The sequence below is a fragment of the Ranitomeya variabilis genome, chromosome 8 (genome assembly GCF_051348905.1).
Source record: "Ranitomeya variabilis isolate aRanVar5 chromosome 8, aRanVar5.hap1, whole genome shotgun sequence".
Lineage (NCBI taxonomy): Eukaryota > Metazoa > Chordata > Amphibia > Anura > Dendrobatidae > Ranitomeya > Ranitomeya variabilis.
The window spans coordinates 175,586,969-175,612,494 of NC_135239.1; the positions used below are offsets into that span (position 1 = coordinate 175,586,969).

A 25,526-nucleotide genomic window follows, 5' to 3' on the forward strand; every position below is an offset into this window, starting at 1 on the left:
ACATCTTTATAGGCTTTTGATTTGCATTTTATATGGCCAAGGCTTTTTCTGCTGATGCCCAATATAGCATCATTGTTATGGGCATATGTTATTTTTTCTTTGCTGGCAATTAGTCTATTTCATCATGCCACAACATTTGTTATTAGGAACCATTAAGTTTGATTGGCCTGTGTGACATATAAATAAACCCCCCATTCACTTCCCCCCAAACTCCTTGAGAAAGCCACTGGGCGAAACGTACATTGGAGTCACAGGAGCCACAGGATACTGACTACTGGTAGATATTTATACATTATGTCCCTTCTTTTCATGCTTTCTATGCACTTTACTTCTAGATATGTTTGTCTAAAAGATTCTTTGCACTATATTGTCTAAGTATATGGGATTCTTATCATGTTTAACTGTAATTTGGTCAGTATTCCCACCAATGATTTTCCTGTACTATGGTTTCTGATGATGTTCTTTGGTCCCCTATTTCATGTTTTTTATAATATGATTCAATAAAATTTGATATATTTTATAAGTTTTTTTTTGTTTCCTTTTGGTTTATTCACCTATTTGTGGGTACATTAAGAAAAATAGTTAAACAATACTATCCGTTATTATTTAGAATGGCACTTCCATATTTTTGACACGAAAACAAAAATACTCAAACCTACAGTAAGGACTGGGCAACGAAGAGATCCATAAAACAGGTGCATTTTATTAAATATCAAAATGTGTTAAAACGCAAAGAATACAGTAAGCAACAATGTCATATAGAGGATGCTGGGTGAGACAAATGGTATGGATATAATGGGCAGGGAGGTATAGTTGTAATGATATTTTAGTACTGTGACTATAATCCTCTCCAAGTATGCTTATAACCACAATCTGGCATTATCCATAGTCAAAATGTAATACTACGTAAAAATAGGCACAAAGAATATATGGTAATGGTAATATGAGTAAAGACTTATTATAATGAAAACGCTCCTCAAGGTGCTGCACAGTGGTCTTATGGAGGAACACAGCCAAATAAGAAACACTTGGTGGGGACAGAAATGCTTCCCAGACTTAAAAACACATAGGTGATTAGTATCTATCAAAGAAAGACTCCAGCAACTCAGTGGTAAGTACCTTACCGTGTGACTGCAGTAAATGTGCCAGGACAGAGTGTTCACCCAGGCGTCTGCCCAACCGACGCGCATTTCGCCGCCAGCTTCTTCCGGGGGTGACAAATGTACTTTTCTCTGGAATAAGATATCGGTTCACAGATATCAATGAATCACTTTATTCAACTTTCTATGACCTACGATCCCATATAGACGGCTTAGGGGGGTTGATCCTTCTGACTGATTCCCATTAAATTATAGCAAATGCATGGAGCCATTTGAGGCTATGTCTACTCCCTCAAAATTCTGTTAACCTTTGAGAAAATGTAGGTGCCAGTGGCATAACAACCGCGGTTGCCACCACAATCAGGCCTGCAGATGAGGTGCCTGCCGACACCAACCCCCATTACTTCAGCTGGATGTGCATCCTTGGACACTCATCGAATTGTAGTGTATTGCAGGGCACAAACTCACCGCTTCCATGCACTGAAATACATACTCGTACTGCCGACCAGAGGACAGCAGCTGATATCGGCATGTACATGACTGGGGCACATGGCAGTGACGTCATGCGCTCCCAACGCTTGGAGGCTGAAGTCAGCTGCAGGCTTCAAAAGATTTTCTGTAAAAATTAGTGACGACACGATTGCCCATTTTGGTAATCTTCAAGTTTCATGGACTAGGTTTTTGAACAAGGAAAGAACTACTGCTGTGTTGGCCCTTGGTGAAAATATGGACATAGACACTCTGCTTCCAGGGTCCGTACTAAGAAGCGCCGATGCTGCTGAAGGTTTTAAAATTTTGAAAAAAAAGAAATATAATAGATGATGGATTGTTGTCATGTCGGACGCTGTTCGGACCAGGTTGTCCGACAGACAGCGGTAATTCCGCTTTTGACCACTATTTACTCATTGGCGTCTGCTAGATTTTATCTAGCTGTTCCGGGGTTAATTTACCTAATCCTTGGATTGGAAGCTGGGCCATGCCCATTGCCTTTAAATAGTTCTCCTGATCTTTGGGCGTCGCCGATTATAGCTTCTGTCTTGTGCGTTGTTATCTCGGTCTGGTGAGGAGAGCTGGTGGTTGGAGATTCGTTGCTGGTGGTGTATTTTCCTTTGTCTTATTTACTCCTTCCTATATTTGTATTTATTTTGCCCTGCACATTTATAGTGTATTCCTGAGTGACTGCGGCATGGTGTATATTTTCCTTTATCCTTATCTGTGCTAACTGTGGGTATTGGGGAATAACATCTTCACTGGGTGGTGGGCGGAGGTTTCAGCCTAGGGCTGAGCTCAGGAGACAGGGTGAGGTTCGAGGCCTGGACATGCACACCTTCAGTGTAAACCCCAGGTAGAGGGTCAGTCAGGATTTCCCTAGTCTGAGGGAAACTGCAGGTGCTCGGGTTATTAGCTCTCGCTCACCTAGTCTTTCCCTGACATTATAATCGGCCCAACAACACAAAAAAAAGAAAAGGGGTTTATTTTTTTTGTGTTTTGTCATGGAACCCATGACTTCCATAACCCGCCAGTTGGAGGCGCTGTCCCTACAGGTCACGGAGTTAAGGGGGGCAGTACAGCAACAGGGACTAGCAGTGTCTAATGTGCAAGCTGGAGCGACAGGAAGAGTTGCTGAGTCTAAATTTCCTTTGAAAAATTTGCTGGGGAACGCAGTAAATTTCTTTCTTTTCGTGAAGCTTGCAAACTATATTTCCGTATGCGCCCGATATCTTCAGGTAATGAGGATCAGCGTGTGGGCCTGGTGTTGTCATTGTTGAGTGGGGATCCCCAAGCATGGGCGTTTTCTTTGCCATCTGATTCTTCTGCATTTGACTCTGTGGAGAGTTTTTTTTCCTGTCTTGGGAAAATCTACGATGAACCTGACAAAATGGCTCTAGCAGAATCTAAGATACGCTCTATTCGCCAGGGGGAGCGAGTTGCAGAGGATTACTGTTCTGAATTTCGTTGCTGGGCGATCGATACACAATGGAATGATCCAGCATTGCGGAGTCAGTTTATACATGGGATTTCTGGAAGGGTTAAAAAAGCCCTTCTGATGTACGAGACTCCTGCTTCTCTAGATTCCGCCATGAGTCTGGTTGTCCGCATTGATCGCCGTTTGTGTCAGGGGGAGCATGTGACACCGCCTATGGGAGAGGGTTTAGGTTCACGTGAGGTTGCTGCAGGTGAGCCCACGGAGCCTATGCAAATCGCAGGGGTGTCACATGTGAAGCGTCTAGTCCCTGAGCTCAGGAAGCAGAGAGCCTGTTTTTACTGTGGTAAAATGGGTCATTTTATTAACATCTGTCCTCTGCTGCCTAAGAAAAAAGCAATGGCGGAAAACTTCTAAGCTCAGAGGGTGTGGAGGAGACCAGTCTGAGTTTATGTATATCCTCCATGGTGGTTTCTCAGTGCATGCTCCCTGCTAAGGTTTTTGTTGCTGGCAGTGAGCTGCCAATTACTGTTTTTGTGGATAGTGGTTCAGCCACAAATCTCATTGATGAGGAGTTTGCGCACACAGCAGGTTTTAGGATTGAAAAACTGTCTCATCCTATCCGCGTGGTCACCATCAATGCTGCTCCTCTCTCTCAGGGGGAGATTACTGAATTTGTGGCTGAGGTGAAACTCCACATTGGAGTTCTACATTCCGAGCGGGTTACATGTAAGGTGCTCAGGAATCTTCCTGCTCAGGTGGTTTTGGGTTTTCCTTGGTTGTCTATGCACAACCCGGTAATTGACTGGAAAACTCAGGACATAATTCGGTGGAGCGAGTTCTGCCAGGAGAATTGCCTGGCCACATGTGTGGCTGCGGTGACTTCAAGCGTTCCGGAGTCACTTCCGGATTTTGTGGATGTGTTCTCTGAGAAGCGTTGTTCAGAGTTGCCGCCACATCGTCCTTATGACTGTTCTATCAGGTTTAAACCAGGGGCCAAATTGCCTAAAGCAAGGATGTTTAACATCTCCGGTCCGGAGAGACAAGCGTTAAAAGATTACATTGATGAAAGCTTGAGCAAAGGCACATCAGGCCGTCATCCTCGCCGGTGGCAGCAGGGTTCTTCTTCGTGAAGAAGAAAGATGGCGGATTACGCCCGTGTTTGGATTTCAGGGAGTTGAACCAGATTACGGTTCGTGATCCATACCCTATGCCTCTGATACCAGATTTGTTCAACCAGGTGCTAAGTGGTTTACCAAGCTTGACCTCAGGGGGCGTACAACCTCATAAGAGTCCGTCAAGGTGATGAGTGGAAGACGGCTTTTAATACCCCTGAGGGTCATTTTGAAGATTTGGTGATGCCGTTTGGGTTGACTAGCGCACCTGCAGTGTTCCAACATTTCATCAATGATGTGTTCTCGCATGTTTTGGGGAAATTCGTTATCGTGTACCTAGATGACATTCTCATATATTCTTGCGACCGTGATACTCATTTAGATCATGTCAGGCAGGTGTTACAGCTTCTCAGAGAGAATAAGCTGTATGCTAAACTTGAAAAATGTGTATTTTCTGTTCAAGAGTTGCCTTTCTTGGGTTATATTGTGTCTGCTTCTGGTTTTAAAATGGACGCCGCTAAGGTGCAGGCGGTGCTGCGTTGGGAACGTCATGATAACCTGAAAGCACTTCAGCGGTTCCTTGGGTTTTCTAACTACTATAGGAAATTTATAGTTGGTGTCACGTCGGTTTTGGTGGCCCAAGATCCGACAGGACGTGGTCTCATACGTGTCAGCTTGTACCACGTGCGCTAGGGCTAAGACGCCTCGCTCCCGTCCTGTTGGCACACTACTTCCTCTTGAGGTACCTAGTAAGCCATGGACGAAAATCTCCATGGATTTCATCACTGATTTGCCCTCATCAGCTGGAAACACGGTCATCTTGGTGATTGTTGATCGGTTTTCTAAAATGTCGCACTTTGTGTCTTTGCCTGCGTTGCCTAACGCTAAGACTCTGGCTCACGTATTTGTGCAGGAGGTGGTCAGACTTCATGGGGTTCCATCTGACATCGTGTCTGATAGGGGGTCTCAGTTTGTGGCAAAATTTTGGAGAGCGTTTTGCTCACGGCTGGGAATCAAGTTGTCTCATTCTTCGGCGTTTCATCCTCAGTTATATGGTCAGACTGAGCGTATGAACCAAAATTTGGAACAGTACTTACGCTGCTTTGTCTCTGATAACCAGGAGGAGTGGTCTACCTTTCTTCCTTTGGCTGAGTTTGCCATCAATAATCACCGCCAGGAGTCGTCTGGGGAGTCTCCGTTTTTTTGTGTTTACGGGCTACATCCTCAATTTTGTACCTTGAGTCAGAGGGGCTCTTCCGGCGTTCCGAAGGAGGACCAGTTAGGAACACAATTGTCATCAGTCTGGAGGAGAGTTAAACAGAGCCTGTTGAGTGTGGGTGCTAGGTACAAATGTGTGACTGACAGTAGGCGTGTGCCAGGACCAGACCTGAGTGTGGATGACTGGGTGTGGTTATCCACAAAAAACATAAGACTCAAATACCATCCCTTAAATTGGGTCCACGGTTTATTGGTCCATTTAGGGTCACCGCCGTCATTAACCCAGTAGCGTACCGATTGGAGCTCCCTACGGTGTATAAGATACACAACGTGTTCCACAGGTCTCTTCTAAAGAAGGTGTTGGGTTCTGTGGATGCGGCGCCTATGCCACCTCCAGTCTTGGTGGATGGTAATTTGGAGTTTGAAGTCTCCAAGGTGGTTGACTCTCATGTAGTGCATCGCACTTTACAGTACTTGGTACACTGGCATGGTTATGGGCCTGAGGAGAGGTCCTGGGTACCAGCCTTGGACGTTCATGCTGACCGGCTGGTCAGGTTGTTTCACTGCCTTCATCCGGACAAGCCGGGTCCTATTAGCTGTGAGGGCCCTGGGGTCCCTCGTAGAAGGCGGGGTACTGTCATGTCGGACGCTGTTCGGACCAGGCCGTCCGACAGACAGTGGTTATTCCACTTTTGACCACTATTTACTCATTGGCGTCTGCTAGATTTTATCTAGCTGTTTCGGGGTTAATTTACATAATCCTTGGATTGGAAGCTGGGCCATGCCCACTGCCTTGAAATAGTTCTCCTGATCTTTGGGCGTCGCCGATTATAGCTTCTGTCTTGTGCGTTGTTATCTCGGTCTGGTGAGGAGAGCTGGTGGTTGGAGATTCGTTGCTGGTGGTGTATTTTCCTTTGTCTTATTTACTCCTTCCTATATTTGTATTTATTTTGCCCTGCACATTTATAGTGTATTCCTGAGTGACTGCGGCGTGGTGTATATTTTCCTTTATCCTTGTCTGTGCTAACTGTGGGTATTGGGGAATAACATCTTCACTGGGTGGTGGGCGGAGGTTTCAGCCTAGGGCTGAGCTCAGGAGACAGGGTGAGGTTCGAGGCCTGGACATGCACACCTTCAGTGTAAACTCCAGGTAGAGGGTCAGTCAGGATTTCCCTAGTCTGAGGGAAACTGCAGGGGCCCGGGTTATTAGCTCTCGCTCACCTAGTCTCTCCCTGACAATTGTCTCACTTGCTGTATCGGGGGCCCTTATCCAAGAAGGGCTAGGAGTCTCCCGAGAAGGAAGACGATATTGGGACAAGTTTGCAGCTACATATTTTATAATGTTTTAATTCTTGCACAAACTCTTCCCTTAAGGTCTGGTATGGTCGAGGATGACCACAATTAAAGTATGGGTGAATGTAGTAGTAGAGGAGCTGATGGTCTGCTCCATGACACTGAGGGGTTAAATGTGTTTTATATTGAGGCATATTGTCAGGGGCAACACTCACTGGGGCTGCAGTCTAGCGTAGGCAGGGTTAACTGTAATCGTCGGCCCAGTTTGGGGTTGGGTAACAGCCTTAGTGCCAAGTTCAGGAAGTGACAATTCAGTGCAGGACAGTGGTGTGAAGTGACAGCAGCAGTCTCACACATTGGGCTGCTAAGGGACCCCACTGCAGGGCAGTGTGTTGTCAAAAATACCCTTCCACGTGATTCCGTCTGCCAGCCTGGGGAACCTTGAGATGGACGTCTGGGCCCATGGGTGCCCTCAGCCTGTGAAGCTCAGACTCTATGAGTTGGGAGGTGTTGCAATTCGGGTGTACTGCTAGTGGTGATGAAGACTTCCTAGTGCTAGCGAATATATACTCTACCTATACTGAGAGTCAAGGCTGAAGTTGTGTCCGGCACCTGTGGGGATGATGACAACCCATATCCTATTTGCCTGCTTGTAAAAATTGCCCAGGAAAAGTTTGATTGTTTTTATAAAACAAGTGTCCCCTAGATTGATTGCTGCCAAGGTTCTGGAAGAGGAAAACCTGGAGCCAATAGAGGTCTGCAGGCCAGAAGTAAGTGTGATGCACCCCACACACAGCAGCACACCGACACAGGGACATACGTTGTCTGTAGAATGCCAGAGCGAGTGGGAGCAGCAACTCGCCCACATCTAAAGAGAAGTCACCAGGAACCTACTTTGGACTAATGTCAGAGACGTACAGACGGCAGTCGGCTGCTCGCAGTATGCTTTCTCTGAAACCCATGGGACAGTCCAGGAAGTCTAAGGAAGGAAGGCCATAGTCATAAAAGAACCCTACCAGTGGTAGTATATGAGGTTCCATCAACTCTTTCATGCAGGCCGATTCACAAAAGTCACCATCAGGAGACCTGCACCAAACTTGCAGACAGCCACGAGCCACATATGGCTTATTAGTCACAGATAAGGGATCCCTAATCTACATGGTGTGGGGCGGATTGTGAGGCTTTGAGTGGTGAACAGAAGGCAGAGAACCCTCAGTACCTGCCACTTTATTCAATATGTGCCATAACTTAAGGAACATTTTTTTCTTATTTCTAAACAGTAAAACCTTTATATGTTTTGGCTGTAATAAAATCAATTATAAAGACTAAATAGATTTCATTGTTCTTTATAAAACAATAAAGTATTTCGATGTCATAAAGGATGGTTCCTTGCTCTGCCGTCCAGTGAATGATTGCCATGGAGTCGGCTTCACCCGATTGACTCGCTGCATCTTCTCTGTGAGAGCAGTTGATCACTGAGGGCATTGAGTTGGAGTTTAGGGTGTTAGCTTGGGTTGTCTCCAGCCCGAGCAGGTGGGATCTGACATCAGACATTCTGTATGTGATCGGTCTTTAGACTGGATGTTGATGTTGCAGTTGGTTCTTATTTGCAGTCTTGATCTTCTATGTTTTGCCTCATCCGGTGTCACTGGAGGGTTCATTTCTCCATAATAACAATTTCTCTTCAGTCTGGGGGACGGTTGGTGGAATGACCCAGCCTGTAAGTTTTAGGATGTCCCTGTGAGAAAATGATAAAAGATGTTATGGAAAACTCTGTGGACTCTTGCACACGACGCACTATGGCATTTATGGTTTTATATATCAATGAGTAATTCAATCTTTTAATTTGTCTGATGAAAACGTCATCTTCTGGCAGAACATTTACTCCATCGTAAATAGAGACTGGAGACTTTAGCTTTAGGGCGCTATAATAAATAAAAGTGAATGCTCCTGCGCTTGTGCTGTCAGGGAGTAGCACGCTTGCACACAACATTCGTCATATTTATGCTGCGCAGAATAACTCAATCAGTTCCGCAACACATAGAAATGGGCAGAATATTGTTACAAGGCTCAGGTAGGATAACTGTAACCCACATAAAAGGTAAATGTCTGCTTTGTGCACTCACCTGATAAATGAAGAAAATTACACAAGAATGGTGCTCTGTGCATGAAAGATGGAAATGGCGGCTGACCCTGTGCCGCACCTCCCGCTGTGCCCCGTCCAGGAGTGACGCTTAGGTTCCTATGAAATATATATATATATATATATATAGACATTACATGTGACAATCTCTTGTGCCAAATCACATGGCAGCATAATACACAACAACTATCACTTATAATTGGACAATAAAATAAAATACTCACTGTTTCTGCATCACTGCTGGCAATGAATTCCCTCAATGGAACACAAGGGTTCTCCAGGCATCAAATAAAAATACAGTCACTGGCGGGTGGAATCGCATATTGGGGTCATTAACTACTACCAGAATCTCCCCATAGTTTTCCAGATGTGCTTCGAACAGAAACTGAGGCTGGCTGTTAATGTGCCTGCAGAGTGGACAGCTGTTATTGTCCAGTAGCCATCTTCCAATGCACGCAAGGTGGAAGAAGTGGGAGCACTGCATGTGGCTGATTCGATCCCCAGGTGCAAAGTCATCCAGACAGATGGTACATGTCGCTGGTGGGTCCTCGGCTGACCTTACGGAGGTGGGGAGTAGCAGCATGGATGAATTCACCACTGCAAGCCGGGTGGTAATGGGAGATGGGTTAGCATCTTCAGACCTTTCCGGTGCTGCTGCTGCTGGTGGTGGTGGTGGTGGTCTTCTTTGTCTCTGCCTTCTACCTCTAGTGTTAACAGGCGCTATCTCCATTCTTCTTTGTCGGGCAATCCTGCCCCTTGTCCTGTGGGCTATAGGGGAATCCTCCCTGCTATGCCGCGATGTTCCTGTGTGAAAAAGATAAACACATATAAGGACTTTCTCCTGTAGAATATTATCCCCTATACGGAATATAGATTTTAGAGACCTGTGTATGGACGTATTAGTGGATCTTTATGCCCTTCCCCATCTTACCTGATGTAGAAGGTCTTCTGATCCCATTTGATGAAGGCTCTCCTGGGACTTGGGATGGATTAGAATTGTCCCTTGAAGCCATGATCCTCTCAGTGTGGGGCAAGATGGTGGAACTCTCTTAGCCCTGAAGACACTGACTAACGCTGACCAAAATAAATCTTCACGATAAACGCTCAAGAAATATTTCCTTGTCTTTGCCAAAAAATAACAAAGTCAAAAGGGAGCACTCGCTAGAGATACTTCTCTTACATGTGTGCACCGATCAACACAACAACAGCCCCTTTAACAGCCGAGGCCATTGTTATGTCATAATGTCATCACCTGACATTCCATGGTCCGTGTTCCATGATGTGTCCTGATGTCACTGTCTACCTCATCATGCAGCTCTGGGCCACAGACTGGATATGCCTGTACAATTATATAATGCAATGTATTATTGGGATATACATGGAATTACTAATCATTTGTACAAAATAAAACAAAAAACTGATTTTAATAACAAAATAATTTATAATTCAAGTGAATTAGTTATTTCACTTGATTTGTTTTAAATCACAAGGTAAATAGCATAAAATATAAAGGTGAAATGGTTTTATTTATGCATTACCCCATTTAAAAAATAAATTCAAACTACCCCCTAAGGACCTGGTTTTCGTTTCGAGATCCATAACTTCTTTTATTTTTCCCTCCACAAAACCATATTTGGGTTTTGTTTCTTTGTGGGACGAGTTGTAGTTTGGGATGACACCAGAGGCGTAGCTACGGTTTTGGCTAAGGGAGGGAGAAACTTCTGAGTGGGCCCCCAACCAGGTAACTCTGATTACAACTGGGTGATGCACCCTAATAGTGGAGGAGAACCTCAGCAGATGACTGCGCTGTTACTGAAAATAATCTCTCTATATCAAGACCAACATGGATATTACCGCCATATGGTCAGTGGTAGATACCAGTCTCCATAGGCAGACTCTATATAGTATAATATACTCCCCACAGAAAGACTTTACATAGTATAATACACCCCCCATAGGCAGACTCTATAGTATACTGCTCCCCCACATAGGCAGACTCTATAGTATACTGCTCCCCCACATAGGCAGACTCTATAGTATAATGCAGAACCCCATAGGCAGACTCTATAGTTTAATACAATCCTCCATACGCAAACTAATATAATGCAGCCCCCCATAGGCAGACTCTATTATAATGCAACCCCCCATAGGAAGACTGTTATATAATGCACCTGCCCCATAGGCAGACTGTAATATAATGCAGCACTCCATAATCAGACTCTCTACTATAATGCATCAGTGATGTCAGATGCTGACGGGATGATGTGAGAGGGAGCATAATGCTCTTTCCCTCATCAAGGCTGTCACCTGTATCAGCATCCAGCCGATATAGTTGAACCTGTGATGATGGGTGGGGACCGGGCCCCGACGCCTGCTGAAGTTGCCCATTGCGGTCAGGTGGCAAAACAGGGAGATCGATTCCTTCTGCACTGCTGCAGAATGTAACTGTATCGGCGCACTGTGCACGCGGATAGTTATAGTAGCCTAGCTCCAGATCGGCCCCCTCAGAGCACGAGGCCCAGGACGACTGCCCCCCAGTAGCTACACTACTGGATGACACCAATACTTTGTATTGTAAAATGAATAGAGGGCAAAAAAAAGAATTCAAGTCCAAGTTCGGTAAAATTGCAACCTCCTTCCCCCCCACCACCCACGTAATTCTACCATCATTTTTTGGGTTTTGCTTTTATAGCATATGGTAAAAGTGACCTGGCAGCATGGTTCTACAGGTCAGTACCTGGGGGCACAAAACTTGTCTTTTTTTGTTGCTATTTTGTATTTACTTCCTTTTGGTGAAAACAATTCTGAAATATTTTTCCGTTACTTGAGCTGTGTGAGGGCTTTTTTTGCAATCTGAGTGGATGGATTTTGATCCCATTGCAATTTTTTTTTTTTATTGCATTATTTATTTTACTGGGTTTTTTTTAAGGAAGAGCGGTGGCTAAAAAGTGATAATTCTAGGTTACCGATTTTGATAGATCAGCCTTTTTTTCAGATATATTTTATATATATATATATATATATATATATATATATATATATATATATATATACAGTATACAGTGCCTACAAGTAGTATTCAACCCCCTGCAGATTTAGCAGGTTTACACATTTGGAATTAACTTGGCATTGTGGCATTTGGACTGTAGATCAGCCTGGAAGTGTGAAATGCACTGCAGCAAAAAAGAATGTTATTTCTTTGTTTATTTATTTTTTTTAAATTGGGAAAAGTATTTTCAGAGGGTCATTTATTATTCAACCCCTCAACCCACCAGAATTCTGTTTGGTTCCCCTAAAGTATTAAGAAGTAGTTCAGGCACAAAGAACAATGAGCTTCACATGTTTGGATTAATTATCTCTTTTTCCAGCCCTTTCTGACTATTTAAGACCCTCCCCAAACTTGTGAACAGCACTCATACATGGTCAACATGGGGAAGACAAAGGAGCATTCCAAGGCCATCAGAGACAAGATCGTGGAGGGTCACAAGGCTGGCAAGGGGTACAAAACCCTTTCCAAGGAGTTGGGCCTACCTGTCTCCACTGTTGGGAGCATCATCCGGAAGTGGAAGGCTTATGGAACTACTGTTAGCCTTCCACGACCTGGACAGCCTTTGAAAGTTTCCTCCCGTGCCGAGGCCAGGCTTGTCCGAAGAGTCAAGGCTAAACCAAGGACAACAAGGAAGGAGCTCCGGGAAGATCTCATGGCAGTGGGGACATTGGTTTCAGTCAATACCATAAGTAACGTACTCCACCGCAATGGTCTCCGTTCCAGACGAGCCCGTAAGGTACCTTTACTTTCAAAGCGTCATGTCAAGGCTCGTCTACAGTTTGCTCATGATCACTTGGAGGACTCTGAGACTGACTGGTTCAAGGTTCTCTGGTCTGATGAGACCAAGATCGAGATCTTTGGTGCCAACCACACACGTGACGTTTGGAGACTGGATGGCACTGCATACGACCCCAAGAATACCATCCCTACAGTCAAGCATGGTGGTGGCAGCATCATGCTGTGGGGCTGTTTCTCAGCCAAGGGGCCTGGCCATCTGGTCCGCATCCATGGGAAGATGGATAGCACGGCCTACCTGGAGATTTTGGCCAAGAACCTCCGCTCCTCCATCAAGGATCTTAAATGGGTCGTCATTTCATCTTCCAACAAGACAATGACCCAAAGCACACAGCCAACAAAACCAAGGCCTGGTTCAAGAGGCAAAAAATCAAGGTGTTGCAGTGGCCTAGTCAGTCTCCTGACCTTAACCCAATTGAAAACTTGTGGAAGGAACTCAAGATTAAAGTCCACATGAGACACCCAAAGAACCTAGATAACTTGGAGAAGATCTGCATGGAGGAGTGGGCCAAGATAACTCCAGAGACCTGTGCCGGCCTGATCAGGTCTTATAAAAGACGATTATTAGCTGTAATTGCAAAAAAAGGTTATTCCACAAAATATTAAACCTAGGGATTGAATAATAATTGACCCACACTTTTATGTTTAAAATTTCTAAAAATTTAACTGAGCAACAAAACTTTTTGGTTTGTAAGATTTATGCATCTGTTAATAAATCCTGCTCTTGTTTGAAGTTTGAAGGCTCTAACTTATTTGCATCTTATTAAACCTGCTAAATCTGCAGGGGGTTGAATACTACTTGTAGGCACTGTATATATATATATATATATATACAGTTATATGAGAAAGTTTGGGCACCCCTATTAATCTTAAGCTTAATGTTTTATAAAAGTTGTTTTTTTTGCAACAGCTATTTCAGTTTCAAATATCTAATAACTGTTGGACACAGTAATGTTTCTGCCTTGAAATGAGGTTTATTGTACTAACAGAAAATGTGCAATCTGCATTCAAACAAAATCTGACAGGTACATAAGTATGGGCACCTCACCAGAAAAGTGACATTAATATTTAGTAGATCCTCCTTTTGCAAAAATAACAGCCTCTAGTCGTTTCCTGTAGCTTTTAATGAGATCCTGGATCCTGGATGAAGGTATTTTTGACCATTCCTCTTTACAAAACAATTCCAGTTCAGTTAAGTTTGATGGCTTCCGAGCATGGACAGCCCTCTTCAAATGATCCCACAGATGTTCAATGATATTCAGGTCTGGGGACTGGGATGGCCATTCCAGAACAGTGTAATTGTTCCTCTGCATGAATGCCTGAGTAGATTTGGAGCGGTGTTTTGGATCATTGTCTTGCTGAAAGATCCATCCCCTGCATAACTTCAACTTTGTCACTGATTCATGAACATTATTGTCAAGAATCTGCTGATACTGAGAGGAATCCATGCGTCCCTCAACTTTAACAAGATTCCCGGTGCCGGCATTGGCCACACAGCCCCAAAGCATGATGGAACCTCCACCAAATTTTACTGTGGGTAGCAAGTGTTTTTCTTGGAATGCTGTGTTTTTTTGCCGCCATGCATAACGCCTTTTTGTATGACCAAACAACTCAATCTTGGTTTCATCAGTCCACAGGACCTTCTTCCAAAAAGAAATTGGCTTCTCCAAATGTGCTTTTGCATACCTCAGCCGACTGTTTGTGGCGTGTTTGCAGAAACGGCTTCTTTCGCATCACTCTCCCATACAGCTACTCCTTGTGCAAAGTGCGTTGTATAGTTGACCGATGCACAGTGACACCATCTGCAGCAAGTTGATACAGCAGCTCTCTGGAGGTGGTCTGAGGATTGTCCTTGACTGATCTCACCATTTTTTCTCTGCCTTTCTGATGTTTTTCTTGGCCTGCCACTTCTGGCCTTAACAAGAACTGTACCTGTGTTATTCCATTTTCCTTACTATGTTCCTCACAGTGGAAATTGACAGGTTAAATCTCTTAGGCAGCTTTTTGTATCCTTCCCCTGAACAACTATGTTGAATAATCTTTGTTTTCAGATCATTTGACAGTTGTTTTGAGGAGCCCATGATGCCACTCTTCAGAGGAGATTCAAACAGGAGAACAACTTGCAACTTGCAAATGGCCACTTTAAGTAGCTTTTCTCATGATTGCATACACCTGGCTATAAAGTTCAAAGCTCAATGAGGTTACAAAACCAAAAAAAGTGCTTTAGTAAGTCAGTAAAAAGTAGGTTGGAGTATTTAAAACAAGAAAATGATAAGGGAGCCCATACTTATGCACCTGACAAATTTTGTTTGAATGCAGATTGCATATTTTCTGTTAGTACAATAAACCTCATTTCAAGGCAGAAACATTACTGTGTCCAATATATATATACAGTACAGACCAAATTTTTGGACACACCTTCTCATTTAACGTTTTTTCTGTATTTTCATGACTATGAAAATTGTCAATTTGCACACTCTTGGCATTCTCTTGATTCCTTGATTCTCTTCTCCACAGTCGTTGGAGAAGGTACGATATATACATTCGTTCAATTGTAGGTGGCGTGAGATCAGTGAAATTTTGTCTAGACACTGGAAGGTGTTACAACTAGATCCGGTCCTTCTTGATTACTTACCATCCAAACTGGCTATCACCTCTGGAAGGTCTCAGAACTTTTGTGATGTTTTAGTACATAGTCACTACAAGAAGAAAGCTGTATCTTTTTGGATCACGGGGCCCAAAGTGGGGTTGTCGTCCATGTGGGACTTGTGTAGCCTGTCCAGATATAGAAAGATGTACCACTTCTTCTAATGCTGAAGAGAATAGGATATTCAATATTCTCTATCCCATTACTTGCACCACCACAACAGTTCTATACTGTGCAAGTTGCCCATGTAACCTTATAATAGGTTGGTTTAACCTCCAGAGAAGTTAGATGTAGGGTTTGAGAGCACGTCCTTGACATTAGAGCAGCTCAGACTAATTCTGATATTGACTCTCTTAAATCACTACCTAAACACTTCAAGCTAGTCCATCAATGTGATGAGTCGCTGCTCAAAGTCAGGGGTATTGATCAAATTATTCTTAGTGCAAGAGTTGGGGACCTTAAGAGACATCGCGCCCAAATTGAGGCAAATTGGATCTTTAGGTTGGACACACTAGCACCCAAAGGCCTTAATGAACAAATCTCTTACAGTGCATTTGTATTTCACTTTCTTTTAGCTTCATCAATCATCATGTCATCAAGCCTCAGAAACAAATAAAGTTTTCTCCATTCCATCCATATCTTATATATATTTGGACTTCGGTCCTCTCTACATGTTTGTTTGTCCTTTATTATGTCACTGTATCACTCGTTCACACGCGTGTTGCACTACACTTCTTCACTTTATTTAATGCATATATTGATATATTTATACTTTTGTATTTACTATTATATCTGTTTTTCTTCTGGGTATATATTTTTGCCCATATTATGTTATGCACTTGTCACTTTATACATGGTATTTATTATTATCCCTATTATGTATATGGATGGTATTATTTTATTTTTTTATGTGTTATATCTATACTAGATGGCAGTATTTTTAATCTCTTTCTATTTTTTCTGGCCAGTATGGTAACTACTTTTAGCCATATTCCACTGTAGCCTTTTCTTTATGAAATATCATTAACTTTGCTCCATCATTTATGCCCTGATAGGTTGCATAGCCTCCTTAGTACCCATCTAACGATGTGATTTATCCCATCTCCTGGCTATTTCCCCCTGTCCTTTGTATTTCACTCTGGTGCGCAACATTGTGGTGCATCATTTCCTGATCCGGGGGTGTTCAGTGCTGCATGCGCTCCTGTGTGGAGCACCTTACATCCTTCGGCCGCACCTTCCGGTCATTGCTTTCTCCGTATTCATGCATTCGACCTTGGGACGCATGACCGCAGTACGTCATTACCGCTTCCAGGGTTGCTTCATGCTATGCGTTCCTGTTGGAGAACTGGACATTACTTTTCGGCTGCACCTTTTGTGTTCCACGGTTGGACGCATCGTTGCTACATGTCACTTCTGGTTCCAGAGGTGCCTCTCTGTGGCAGCATTCCACGGTGGAACGCATACATCTTTATAGGCTTTTGATTTGCATTTTATATGGCCAAGGCTTTTTCTGCTGATGCCCAATATAGCATCATTGTTATGGGCGTATGTTATTTTTTCCTTGCTGGCAATTAGTCTATTTCATCATGCCACAACACTTGTTATTAGGAACCATTAAGTTTGATTGGCCTGTGTGACATATAAATAAACCCCCCATTCACTTCCCCCCAAACTCATTGAGAAAGCCACTGGGCGAAACGTACATTGGAGTCACAGGAGCCACAGGATACTGACTACTGGTAGATATTTATACATTATGTCCCTTCTTTTCATGCTTTCTATGCACTTTACTTCTAGATATGTTTGTCTAAAAGATTCTTTGCACTATATAGTCTAAGTATATGGGATTCTTATCATGTTTAACTGTTATTTGGTCAGTATTCCCGCCAATGATTTTCCTGTACTATGGTTTCTGATGTTGTTCTTTGGTCCCCTATTTCATGTTTTTTATGATATAATTCACTAAAATTTGATATATTTTATAAGGTTTTTTTTGTTTCCTTTTGGTTTATTCACCTATTTCTGGGTACATTAAGAAAAATAGTTAAACAATACTATTCCGTTATTATTTAGAATGGCACTTCCATATTTTTGACACGGAAACAAAAATACTCAAACCTACAGTAAGGACTGGGCAACGAAGAGATCCATAAAACAGGGAGATTTTATTAAACATCAAAATGTGTTAAAACGCAAAGAATACAGTAAGCAAAAATGTCATATAGGGGATGCTGGGTGAAACAAATGGTATGGATATAATGGGCAGGGAGGTATAGTTGTAATGATATTTTAGTACTGTGACTATAATCCTCTCCAAGTATGCTTACAACCACAATCTGGCATTATCCATAGTCAAAATGTAATACTACGTAAAAATAGGCACAAAAGAATATATGGTAACGGTAATATGAGTAAAGACCTATTATAATGAAAACGCTCCTCAAGGTGCTGCACAGTGGTCTTATGGAGGTACACAGCCAAATAAGAAACACTTGGTGGGGACAGAAATGCTTCCCAGACTTAAAAACACATAGGTGATTATAGATTGAGAGTATCTATCAAAGAAAGACTGCAGCAACTCAGTGGTAAGTACCTTACCGTGTGACTGCAGTAAATGTGCCAGGACAGAGTGTTCACCCAGGCGTCTGCTCAACCGATGCGTATTTCGCCGCCAGCTTCTTCCGGGGGTGAAAAATGTACATTTCTCTGGAATAACACATCGGTTCACAGATATCAATGAATCACTTTATTCAACTTTCTATGACCTACGATCCCATATAGACGGCTTAGGGGGGTTGATCCTTCTGACTGATTCCCTTTAAATTATAGCAAATGCATGGAGCCATTTGAGCCTATGTCTACTCCCTCAAAATTCTGTTAACCTTTGAGAAAATGTAGGTGCCAGTGGCATAACAACCGCGGTTGCCACCACAATCAGGTCTGCAGGTGAGGTGCCTACCGACACCAACCCCCATTACTTCAGCGTGCGTCCTTGGACACTCATCGAATTGTAGTGTATTGCTGGGCACAAACTCACTGTTTCCGTGCACTGAAATACATGCTCCCGACCAGAGGACAGCAGCTGGTGTCGGCATGTACATGACTGGGGCGCATGGCAGTGACTTCATGCGCTCCCAACGCTTGGAGGCTGAAGTCAGCTGCAGGCTTCAAAAGATTTTCTGTAAAAATCAGTGACGCTACGATTGCCCATTTTGGTAATCTTCAAGTTTCATGGACTAGGTTTTTGAACAAGGAAAAACTACTGCTGTGTTGGCCCTTGGTGAAAATGTGGACATGGACACTCTGCTTCCAGGGTCCGTACCAAGAAGCGTCGATGCTGCTGAAGGTTTTAAAATTTTGAAAAGAAAGAAATATAATAGATGATGGATTGTCTCACTTGCTGTATCGGGGCTCTTATCCAAGATGGGCTAGGTGTCTCCTGAGAAGGAAGAAGGTATTGGGACAAGTTTGCAGCTTCATATTTTATAATGTTTTAATTCTTGCACAAACTCTTCCCTTAAGGTCTGGTATGGTCAAGGATGACCATAATTAAAGTATGGGTGAATGTAGTAGTAGAGGAGCTGATGGTCTGCTCCATGACACTGAGGGGTTAAATGTGTTTTATATTGAGGCATATTGTCAGGGGCAACACTCACTGGGGCTGCAGCCTAGCGTAGGCAGGGTTAACTGTGATGGTCGGCCCAGTTTGGGGTTGGGGAACAGCCTTAATGCCAAGTTCAGGAAGTGACAATTCGGTGCAGGACAGTGGTGTGAAGTGACAGCAGCAGTCTCACACATTGGGCTGCTAGGGACCCCACTGCAGGGCAGTGTGTTGTCAAAAATACCCTTCCACGTGATTCCATCTGCCAGCCTGGGGAACCTCGAGATGGATGTCTGCGGCCATGGGTGCCCTCAGCCTGTGAAGATCAGACTCTATGAGGCGGCAGGTGTTGCAATCCGGGTGCACTGCTAGTGGTGATGAAGACTTCCTAGTGCTAGTGAATATATACTCTACCTATACTGAGAGTCATGGCTGAAGTTGTGTCCGGTACCTGTGGGAATGATGACAACCCATATCCTATATGCCTGCTTGTAAAAATTCCCCAGGAAAAGTTTGATTGTTTTTATAAAACAAACCTTGATTGCTGCCAAGGTTCTGGAAGAGGAAAACCTGGAGCCAATAGAGGTCTGCAGGCCAGAAGTAAGTGTGATGCACCCCACACACAGCAGCACACCGAGACAGGGACATGTGTTGTCTGTAGAGTGCCAGAGCGAGTGGGAGCAGCAACTCGCCCACATCTAAAGAGAAGTCACCAGGAACCTAATTTGGACTAATGTCAGAGACGCACAGACGGCAGTCGGCTGCTCGCAGTATGCTTTCTCTGAAACCCATGGGACAGTCCAGGAAGTCTAAGGAAGGAAAGCCATAGTCGTAAACGAACCCTACCAGGGGTAGTATATGAGGATCCATCAACTCTTTCATGCAGGGTGATTTACAAAAGTCACCATCAGGAGACCTGCACCAAACTTACAGACTGCCACGAGCCACATGTGGCTTATAAGTCACAGATAAGGGACCCCTAATCTACATGGTGTGGGGGGATTGTGAGGCTTTGAGTGGTGAACAGAAGGCAGAGAACCCTCAGTACCTGTCACTTTATTCAATATGTACCATAGCTTAGGGAACATTTTTTTCTTATTTCTAAACAGTGAAACCTTTATATGTTTTGGCTGTAATAAAATCAATTATAAAGACTCAATAGATTTCATTGTTCTTTATAAAACAATAAGGTGTTTGGATGTCATAAAGGATGGTTCCTTGCTCTGCCGTCCAGTCAATGATTGCCATGGAGTCGGCTTCACCCGATTGACTCGCTGCATCTTCTCTGTGAGAGCACTTGATCACTGAGGGCATTGAGCTGGAGTTTAGGGTGTTAGCTTGGGTTGTCTCCAGCCCGAGCAGGTGGGATCTGACATCATCCATTCTGTATGTGATCGGTCTTCAGACTGGATGTTGATGTTGCAATTGGTTCTTATTTGCAGTCTTGATCTTCTATATTTTGTCTCATCAGGTGTCACTGGAGGCTTCATTTCTCCATAATAACAATTTCTCTTCAGTCTGGGGGACGGTTGGTGGAATGACCCAGCCTGTAAGTTTTAGGATGTCCCTGTGAGAAAATGATAAAATGTTATGGAAAAGTATGGACTATTGCACACGACGCACTATGGCATTTATGGTTTTATATATCAATGAGTAATTCAATCTTTTAATTTTTCTGATGAAAATGTCATCTTGAAAGATGGAAAATGGCTGCTGACCCTGTGCCGCACTGCATGGACTGTGCCGCACCTCCCGCTGTGCCCCCTCCAGGAGTGATGCTTAGGTTCCTATGAAATATATATATATACATTACATGTGACAATCTCTTGTGCCAAATCACATGGCAGCATAATACACAACAACTATCACTTATAATTGGACTATAAAATACTCACTGTTTCTGCATCACTGCTGGCAATGAATTCCCTCAATGGAACACAAGGGTTCTCCAGGCATCAAATAAAAATACAGTCACTTGCGGGTGGAATCTCATATTGGGGTCATTAACTACTACCAGAATCTCCCCATAGTTTTCCAGATGTGCTTCGAACAGAAACTGAGGCTGGCTGTTAATGTGCCTGCAGAGTGGACAGCTGTTATTGTCCAGTAGCCATGTTCCAATGCAGGCAAGGTGGAAGAAGTGGGCGCACTGCATGTGGCTAACTTGATCCCCAGGTGTAAAGTCATCCAGACAGATGGCACATGTCGCTGGTGGGTCCTCGGCTGACCTTACGGAGGTGGGGAGTAGCAGCATGGACGAATTCACCACTGCAAGCCGGGTGGTAATGGGAGATGGGTTAGCATCTTCAGACCTTTCCGGTGCTGCTGCTGGTGGTGGTGGTGGTGGTGGTGGTCTTCTTTGTCTCTGCCTTCTACCTCTAGTGTTAACAGGCGCTATCTCCATTCTTCTTTGTCGGGCAATCCTGCCCCTTGTCCTGTGGGCTATAGGGGAATCCTCCCTGCTATGCCGCGATGTTCCTGTGTGAAAAAGACAAACACATATAAGGACTTTCTCCTATAGAATATTATCCCATATAAGGAATACAGATTTTAGAGACCTGTGTATGGACGTATTAGTGGATCTTTATGCCCTTCCCCATCTTACCTGATGTAGAAGGTCTTCTGATCCCATTTGATGAAGGCTCTCCTGGGACTTGGGATGGATTAGAATTGTCCCTTGAAGCCATGATCCTCTCAGTGTGGGGCAAGATGGTGGAACTCTCTTAGCCCTGAAGACACTGAGTAACGCTGAACAAAATAAATCTTCACGATAAACGCTCAAGAAATATTTCCTTGCCTTTGCCAAAAAATAACAAAGTCAAAAGGGAGCACTTGCTAGAGATACTTCTCTTACATGTGTGCACCGATCAACACAACAACAGCCTCTTTAACAGCCGAGGCCATTATGATGTCATAATGTCATCACCTCACATTCCATGGTCCGTGTTCCATGATGTGTCCTGATGTCACTGCCTACCTCATCATGCAGCTCTGGGCCACAGACTGGATATGCCTGTACCCTTATATAATTCCATGCATTCTTGGGATATACATGGAATTACTAATCATTTGTACAAAATAAAACAAAAAACTGATTTTAATAACAAAATCATTTATAATTCAAGTAAATTAAAGTTATTTCACTTTATTTGTTTTAAATCACAAGGTAAATAGCATAAAATATAAAGGTGAAATGGTTTTATTTTTGCATTATCCCATTTAAAAAAATTCAAATCAACCACCTAAGGACCTGGTTTTCATTTCGAGATCCATAACTTCTTTTATTTCTCCCTCCACAAAACCATATTTGGGTTTTGTTTTTTTGTGCAACGAGTTGTAGTTTGGGATGACACCAGAGGCGTAGCTATAGTTTTGGCAGAAGGTGGGAGAAGCTTCTGAGTGGGCCCCCAACCTGGTAACTGATTACAACTGGGTGATGCACCCTAATAGTGGAGGAGAACCTCAGCACATGACTGCGCTGTTACTGAAAATAATCTATATCAAGACCAACATGGATATTACCGCCATATGGTCAGTGGTAGATACCAGTCTCCATAGGCAGACTCTATATAGTATAATATACTCCCCAAAGAAGGACTTTACATAGTATAATACACCCCATATAGGCAGACTCTATAGTATACTGCTCCCCCCCATAGGCAGACTCTATAGTATACTGCTCCCCCACATAGGCAGACTCTATAGTATAATGCAGAACCCCATAGGCAGACTCTATAGTATAATGCAACCCCCCATAGGCAAACTAATATAATGCAGCCCCCCATAGGCAGACTCTATTATAATGCAGGACTCCATAATCAGAATCTCTAGTATAATGCATCAGTGATGTCAGATGCTGACGGGATGATGTGAGAGGGAGCATAATGCTCTTTCTCATCAATGCGGTCACCTGTATCAGCATCCAGCCGATATAGTTGAACCTGCGATGACGGGTGGGGACCGGGCCCCGCCGCCTGCTGAAGGGGCCCATTGCGGCCAGGTGGCAAAACAGGGAGATCGATTCCTTCTGCACTGCTGCAGAATGTATCTGTATCGGCACACTGCACGCGGATAGTTATAGCAGCCTAGCTCCAGATGGGCCCCCTCAGAGCACGAGGCCCAGGACGACTGCCCCCCAGTAGCTACACTACTGGATGACACCAATACTTTGTATTGTAAAATGAATAGAGGGCAAAAAAAAAAGAATTCAAGTCCAAGTTCGGTAAAATTGCAACCTCCTTCCCCCCCATCACCCACGTAATTCTACCATCATTTTTTGGGTTTTGCTTTTATAGCATATGGTAAAAGTGACCTGGCAGCATGGTTCTACAGGTCAGTACCTGGGGGCACAAAACTTGTCCTTTTTAGTTGCTATTTTTTATTTACTTCCTTTTGGTGAAAACAATTCTGAAATATTTTTCTGTTACTCGAGCTGTGTGAGGGCTTTTTTTGCAATCTGAGTGGATGGATTTTGATCCCATTGCCATTTTTTTTTATTTATTGCATTATTTATTTTACTGGGTTTTTTTTAAGGAAGAGCGGTGGCTAAAAACTGATAATTCTAGGTTACCGATTTTGATAGATCAGCCTTTTTTTTCAGATATGATATTTTATATATATACAGTACAGACCAAATTTTTGGACACACCTTCTCATTTAAAGATTTTTCTATATTTTCATGACTATGAAAATTGTAAATTTGCACTGAAGGCATCAAAACTATGAATTAACACATGTGGAATTATAAACTTAACAAAAAAGTGTGAAACAACTGAAATTATGTCTTATATTCTAGGTTCTTCAAAGTAGCTATCTTTTGCTTTGATGACTGCTTTGCACACTCTTGGCATTCTCTTGATTCCTTGATTCTCTTCTCCACAGTCGTTGGAGAAGGTACGATACGTCCATTTGTTCAGTTGTAGGTGGCGTGAGATCAGTGAAATTTTGCCTAGACACTGGAAGGTGTTACAACTAGATCCGGTCCTTCTTGATTACTTACCATCCAAACTGGCTGTCACCTCTGGAAGGTCTCAGAACTTTTGTGATGTTTTAGTACATAGTCACTACAAGAAGAAAGCTGTGTATCTTTTTGGATCACGGGGCCCAAAGTGGGGTTGTCGTCCATGTGGGACTTGTGTAGCCTGTCCAGATATAGAAAGATGTTCCACTTCTTCTAATGCTGAAGAGAATAGGATATTCAATATTCTCTATCCCATTACTTGCACCACCACAACAGTTCTATACTGTGCAAGTTGCCCATGTAACCTTAAATAAGTTGGTTTAACCTCCAGAGAAGTTAGATGTAGGGTTCGAGAGCACGTCCTTGACATTAGAGCAGCTCAGACTAATTCTGATATTGACTCTCTTAAAACACTACCTAAACACTTCAAGCTAGTCCATCAATGTGATGAGTCGCTGCTCAAAGTCAGAGGTATTGATCAAATTATTCTTAGTGCAAGAGTTGGGGACCTTAAGAGACATCTTGCCCAAATTGAGGCAAAATGGATCTTTAGGTTGGACACACTAGCACCCAAAGGCCTTAACCCCTTTCTGCCAGCTGACGGAATAGTACGTCAGCTGGCAGATCCCCTGCTTTAGGCCGGGGACACACTTAACGTATAAAAAAACGGTCCGTTTTTCACGGCCGAGAATCGCACAAATGTTTCAAAAACAGTGATCCGTGTGCAGTGCGAGGATGCGATTTCCTCGCATCAAATGATCCGTGTGACATCCGTATGGCATCCGTATGCCGAGATTTTCTCGCAAGCTTGCAAAACCGACATCTAATGGATTTATGTGCTCAAATGTTCGGGAAAACATATATACAGTATATATATATATATATATATATATATATATATATATATATATATGTCATTGAGACCCATATATATATATTCTGTATTTATATTTCATTCAGCGCGATATCTGTGAAAAGCCGGTAATTCAATTGCCGGCTTTGCATTTCTCCTGCACAAACCCGACAGGATATGAGACATGATTACATACAGTAAACCATCTCATATCCCCCTTTTTTTTGCATATTCCACACTACTAATGTTAGTAGTGTGTGTGTGCAAAATTTCAGCGCTGTAGCTGCTGAAATAAAGGGTTAAATGGCGGAAAAAATTGGCGTGGGCTCCCGCGCAATTTTCTCCGCCAGAGTGGTAAAGCCAGTGACTGAGGGCAGATATTAATAGCCAGGAGAGGGTCCATGGTTATTGGCCCCCCCGTGGCTACAAACATCTGCCCCCAGCCACCCCAGAAAAGGCACATCTGGAAGATGTGCCTATTCTGGCACTTGGCCACTCTCTTCCCACTCCCTGTAGCGGTGGGCTATGGGGTAATGAAGGGTTAATGCCACCTTGCTATTGTAAGGTGACATTAAGCCAGATTAATAATGGAGAGGCGTCAATTATGTCACCTATCCATTATTAATCCAATTGTTTGAAAGGGTTAAAAAACACACACACATGATTAAAAAGTATTTTAATGAAATAAACACAGCGGTTGTTTTAATATTTTATTGCTCTCTCATTCCATTTTCAGACCCTCGCTTGGCAAAACAATAAACACACAATATACATACCCTCTCTGATGTCCGATCACGTCCCACGAAGTAATCCATCTGAAGGGGTTAA

The 25,526-nt window shown here is 43.3% G+C and overlaps 2 long non-coding RNA genes across 2 annotated transcripts; both read right to left on the reverse strand.

Annotated features, from left to right (window-relative positions):
- Window positions 1-7,980: 7,980 nt before the first annotated feature.
- Window positions 7,981-9,589, reverse strand: LOC143787639 (uncharacterized). The gene is made up of 3 exons (XR_013218417.1): window positions 9,018-9,589; window positions 8,777-8,892; window positions 7,981-8,388 (listed from the first exon to the last, which is right to left on the reverse strand). It is a non-coding gene; the product is annotated as an uncharacterized LOC143787639 (long non-coding RNA).
- A 10,455-nt stretch (window positions 9,590-20,044) lies between these two features.
- On the reverse strand, window positions 20,045-21,751 carry LOC143787480 (uncharacterized). The gene is made up of 3 exons (XR_013218380.1): window positions 21,491-21,751; window positions 20,781-21,363; window positions 20,045-20,452 (listed from the first exon to the last, which is right to left on the reverse strand). It is a non-coding gene; the product is annotated as an uncharacterized LOC143787480 (long non-coding RNA).
- Between the last annotated feature and the right edge of the window lie 3,775 nt (window positions 21,752-25,526).